At 37.1% G+C, this 5,975-nt stretch overlaps 1 protein-coding gene across 1 annotated transcript in view; it reads left to right on the forward strand.

Annotated features, from left to right (window-relative positions):
• Polq (DNA polymerase theta) overlaps nt 1-5,975 on the forward strand; it is a 170,505-nt gene that overhangs the window by 160,700 nt on the left and 3,830 nt on the right. The window lies entirely within an intron of this gene.

Raw genomic sequence — 5,975 nt, forward strand, 5'->3', positions numbered from 1 at the left:
CTCCAGCCCCCTTAGTGTTGTTTTAATGTGTATTTTTCAATGGCCAGGATTTTCTTTTCTTTTCTTCTTTCTTTCTTTCTTTCTTTCTTTCTTTCTTTCTTCTTTCTTTCTTTTTTTTTTTTTTGGTACTGGGGATTGAACTTGGGACCTTGCACTTGCCAGGCAGGCACTTACACCACTGAGCTATCTCCCCAGCTCAGTGGCCAGGATGTTGAAAATGCATTTTTTTTTTTTTCATGTATTTGTTGGCTATTTAACTTCTTTTGTGAAGTGTCTGTTGATATCCCATGATCACATTTTGATTGGTTCTTTTATTTGTGTGGCCAACTTCTTTATATTCTAGATATTAGTTCTTTGAAAAGTAGTAGTTTCAACTTCTCTGTTTCAGTGTTTGGATCTTTGATCATTTTTATTTTAATTTATTCCCAGTGAGAAAAATAAGCCCGGTTTCAGTTTTCTGTAAACAGCCTGTTTTTCCAGCATCATTTGTTTAGAGGCTGCCTTTCCTTCCTCCAATGTATGCTTTTGGCCCCTTTGTCAAAGATCAAATAACTGTGTCTGGGGATGTTTCTGTATCTTCTGTTCTGTTCCACTGATCTGCATGTTTGTTTTTGTTTCAGTACCATGCAGTTTTTAACACTTGTTGCTTTGTAATACAGCTTTAAGTCAGGTATTGTGATGTTTCCTGCATTGTTCTTGTTGTCCAAGGATGAGCTTTTGCTATTCTGGGTCTCTTCTGTTCCCATATAAATTTCAAGAGTGTTTTATCTAAATCTGGAAAGTATGCCATTGGTATTTTCTTTGAGATTACATTAGATTTTTATAAGTTTTGGGCGTATGGCCATTTTGACAATGTTGGTTCTGCCTACTCCAAAGTAGAGGAAAACTTTACATAGGACTGCTTTCAAAGTGTCCCAGAGGTTCATTGAGTTGTGCAGGTATTCAGGCAGGTTCTGTGCTGCTAAGCTGTATCACTGGCAAAGAGATTAGTTTCTTCTTAGGTTAGTGTCCTCTTCAAACTCCTTTTTCAATGCTCCTTTTGAAGAAGTTTTTTACTTTATTGGTTTGTTTAATTCCTAAGTATTTAATTTTTCTTGATGCTATCACAAATGGTATTGTTCTCATAATTTCCTTTGTAGTGCATCTATTATTAGTGTACACAAATGTTAATGATTTCTGTATGTTGATTTCATACCCTGCCACGTTGCTGAAGTTGCTTCAGCAACTTTATTAATTTTCAATTTCTTGGTAGAGTTCTTTGGGTCTTCCATGTACAATATCACGTCATCTGCAAATAATTTGAGTTTATCCTTTCCTATACTTTCCCCTTTTATGTCTTTCTCTTGCCTGATTACTCTGCCTAGTGTTTCAAATACTATGTTGAACAGAAGTCATGATAGTGTGCATTCATGTCTTTCCCCTGATTTTAAGGGGAATGCTTTCAATTTGTTGTTGGCTTGTCATAAATAGCTTTTATCAAACTCATGTATTGGTTTTGTATACCTATTTTATTATAAAAGAGTGTTAGATTTTGTTGAAAGCCTTTTCTACATCTGTCCACATGATTTTATGGGTTTTGGTATTGTTTCTGTTTCCTTGATGTATTACATTTATTTACTTAAGCAATTTGATCCATCCTTGCCTCTGGGATAAAGCCTACTTGGTGATGATGATCTTTTTTGATGATATGTTAAATTCTACTTGCTAATATCTTGTTGAGGATTTTTACATCTGTGTTCATTAAGGAAATTAGCCTGTAGTGGTTTGTTTTCAGTTAGGTCTTTTTCTTGTTTTGGATCAGAGTGATGCTGGCTTACACTAATGAATTTGGGAGTATCTGACCCTCTTAGTTTCTTTGAAAAGCTTGAGTATAGATTGTGTAACATCCTTGAAGGTTTTGTAGAATTCAACAGTATGTCCAACAGTATGTCCACTTATGTGGGCCTTTATTTAGTTGGTAAATTCTTTATTACTGTCTCTATGTCATTGCTTGTTGTTGGATTTTCCAGCAATTTGGAGGATTAACTTTTTTTTTGGTAATGAGAATTGAACTCAGGACCTTGTTCTTTTTAGGCAGGTGCTATGCTGCTGTATCACTGGCTGAGAGATTAGTTCCTTCTTAGGTTAGCTTTTATAATTTGTATGAATCTAGGAATCTGTCCACTCAAAATTTACCATTTCTTTGGAATACAGTTTTTCAAAGTAGTATTTTGCGTATTTTGACAGTGTCTGTTGTGATTTCATCTTTTTCTCTTCTAATTGCATTTATGTAAATCTTTTTTCTTTCTTGGTAAGTCTGATGAAGGGCTTATGTATTTTATTATTTTAAAGAACTAGTTCTTCAATTTTTTCTGCCTTTTTGGTCTCAATTCCATTGATTTCTGCTCTCATCTTTGTAATTTCACTCCTGACTATGTTGATGCAAGTCTTTTTCTGTGGGTAAGTTTAGCAAAAGGCTTATTTTGTTTATTCTTTCAAAGAATCATCTCTTTATTTTGTTAATTTTTTTAAATCTCAATTTTATTGATTTCCACTGAAATCTTTATTCTTTCCCACCTTAACTTTTTTTTCATGTATTTAGTACAGGGTCTACAGGGTCTCACTGCACAGATTGGATTTGTAGTGATCCTCCTGCTTTCAGCCTCCTAAGCACTGGGATTACAGGCACATGCCACCATGCCCAGGCTAAAGCATTGTCTTAGTATGCCCAGGGGGTGGGGCTGGCACAGCACACCAGTGGATCAGACCCTGGTCCCTGCACCTCCCTAAGCAGGCTGTTTATTTTGCTGAGCTATCTGGCTGGCCCTCCCACCTTAACTTTGGTTTAGGCTTGGATCATTTTTTCTCAAGTATCTTAAGATTCTCTATAAGGTTATTTATTTGAGAACTCACTGTTTTTCTAATGTGAACATTGATGGTGGTGGACTTCCTTCACAGGACTGCTTTCAAAGTGTCCCAGAGGTTCATCGAGTTGTGCAGGTATTGTCATTAACTTCTAGGAATTTAAAAATTTCTTCTGTGACCCATTGGGGTGTGTTATTTTCCAGAATCTTCTGTCCATCCCATGATTATTACCTCTGGTGATTATTTTCATTGCCCATGGAATGATTTTGATTCATTTATATTTATTTAATCAGGTTTATGACTAATGTGTGATCTGTTTTGGGAAAAGTACTGTGTGCTTCAGAAAATAATATGTACTCTGTTGTAGTGAGGTTGAATACTATGTAGATATTCATGAAGTCCATATATTTAAGGGTGTGCTTCAGCTCTGATGTGTGTGTGTGTGTGTGTGTGTGTGTGTGTGTCTAGTAAGGGGATTGAATTCAGGACCCTGTGCTTGCCAGGCAAGCACTTCTACTGAGCTATCTCCCGGGCCCCCTCTGATACATTTTTATTGATTTTTTTGTTTGGTTGATCTGCCTCTTTGTGAGAATAGGTGTTAAGATCCCCTGATATGATTGTATTTATTTAGTATTTTGTGTTCAGCAGCATTTGCTTTATGAAGATAGGTGCTCTAGTATTTGTTGTATAAATGTCTGCAAACATTATCTCTTTTTGTTGAATTGTTCCCTTAACCAGTATGTCCTAATCTTTGTCTCTTCTAATCAGTTTTAACTCAAAGTTTACATTGTCTGAGATTAAAATTACTACCTGCATCTTTTTGGGGTCCTGCTTCACATCCTTTAACTTTTTGGTTATAAATATCTTTTTAGATTAGTTGAATTTCTTCAATTCAGCATCCTATTAAGTTTTTTTTTAATCCAATCTACCAACTGGGATCATTTAATATTGGAGTGTTGAGTTCATTAATGTTGAGAAATATTACTGAGATTATTTACTATCATTGCATTCTTTCTCTATTGATAATATTTTCTTGTTTACCCTTTGACCTTGCCTGGAGCTTTCATTTCATCTAGGTTTTTAACTTTTTTGGTTTCATGGTTTCTAGGATATTCTTGAGTATTTTCTGGAGTGCTGGTTTCAAAGTCATTAATCTCATAAACTGGTCTTTTTCTTGAAATGTCCTTATTTTTACATCTATTTTGAAGGATAGCTTTACTGGATTAATCTGGGCTGGAAGTTGTTTTTTCTCTTAGGGTTTGAAATACTTCACTCGAAGCTCTTCTGGCCTTGTAGATTTGTGTTGAGAAGTCTTCAGTAATTGTTTTACCATTATATGTGATTTTTGTTTTGTTTTTCTCTACTACTTTTAAAATTCTGCTTTTTTGTTGGATATCTGGTGATTTGATAAGGATATGCCTTAGTGAATTTCTTTTCTTCATAGTTATATTGTATTCTGTAAGCCTCACTTATATTTTTTTTCTTATATTTGTTAATGTTCTACTATGATTTCTGTAAAGAGAATAGTAATACCATCTGTGTTATCTTCTAACATTTCTCTAACTTTAGTAAGCCTTAGATTAGATTCATCTTTTTAAAAATTATTTAGTACAGGGTCTATAGAGTCTCACTACACAGATCAGACTTGTAGTGATATCCTCTTGTCTTTGGCCTCCCAAGCACTGGGATTACAGGCCTGGGCTTAATCTGTCTCAGTGTGCCCTGGGGGCAGGGCCAGCATGGCAAGCTGGAAATTGAACCCCGATTCCTGCACCTGCCTAAACAAGTGCTTTAATCAAATGAGCTATCTGGCTGGCCCTTAAGATTCATATTCATCTGTGTGTGTGTGTGTGTGTGTGTGTGTGTGTGGTACCCGGGTTTGAACTCAGGCCCCTGCACTTGCCAGGCAAGTGCTTATTTTACTGAGCTATCTCCCCGGCCCAAGATTCGTCTTCTTGATGTCATCTAGTATCTGTGGTCTTTTCTTTTGTGGAAGCACTGCTTTGAGTACTTCTTCATAATTTACCAGTGTCTTTAATTTTAGACACTCTGTCTTTATATTGGTAATTTCTGCAATTGATGAATTCTATAGCTTTTATTTCAGGTATTTCTACCTGAAATCTTTAAGGCTCCTATATCCTTGTTGAATATGTTATACATGTTTTGAACAGTTTCCGTCAGCTTATCCTTTTTTACTTATTTGGCCCACATCCACTTTGGGCATATTGAGTGATCATACCATGAGTCTTTTGTTCATTTCCTCTTTGAACTTTTCTGGTTTCTTTATTTCTCTATAAACTTTTTGTAGTCTTCTGCTACTTGGCATTTGCTTTCTTCTCCATTTGTGGCCCTTGCTGTGTCTTAGGAGGGTGGAGAGCACTCAGGGATATTCTGTTGGCTTGCTTTCCCATGATCCTTCCTGTGTGTATATTAGTTTTATATTGTCTGATCCTCTGAAATTCCAGATACTGGCACAGAGAGAAAATCAGTTGTTATCCACTACTGTTACCTTGTAAAAATTCAACAGAATCAGTGGTATCAAATGACAACTGGGTATTGCCAAACTCTAGGACCCACTTCTAGAATCCTCTAATCTAAGAAGGCTATAATTTAACTGCAAACAGACCACCCATATATTAGCCCATAATACTGCAGTCCACTAGTTTCTGCTGAATTTAGGCAGCAGTGCCAGAGATCGAAGATTTCAGTAGACTAACTACCCTAGATTTCAAGACCACTCCCTCTGATTTCACCCTCAAAGCCTAGCCTCCCTCAAGGGAATGCAGGTCTTGAGAAGGTCCTGGTCTTCTCAGGTCTCCCAAGGAGTCTCAGAAGACCCCTATTTATCCCACACACACTCCTCTTGCTATCTCCCGAGGCTGCTTTCACCTGGGCTGTGTGGTAGGCGACACTTCCATCCTGAAGTGAAGTTCTCCTCCTGGGTGTTCTCTTCTTCAGTCAGCTGCTTCTGTCAGTTGACACCTCTGTTGTTCTGTGCTAAAGAGATCCCAGGAGTTGCCCCCAGCATGTGCTCATCCAGTCAGTCCTTGAGCTGGGCACATAGGTCCCAGCGTGTGGCCAGGGTTCAGCAGAACTGAGCTTTGTGTGACACAAAGCCAAGACTGCCAGGT

This window comes from Octodon degus, unplaced genomic scaffold (assembly GCF_000260255.1).
Source record: "Octodon degus isolate 3935 unplaced genomic scaffold, OctDeg1.0 scaffold00147, whole genome shotgun sequence".
NCBI classification, from domain to species: Eukaryota; Metazoa; Chordata; class Mammalia; order Rodentia; family Octodontidae; genus Octodon; species Octodon degus.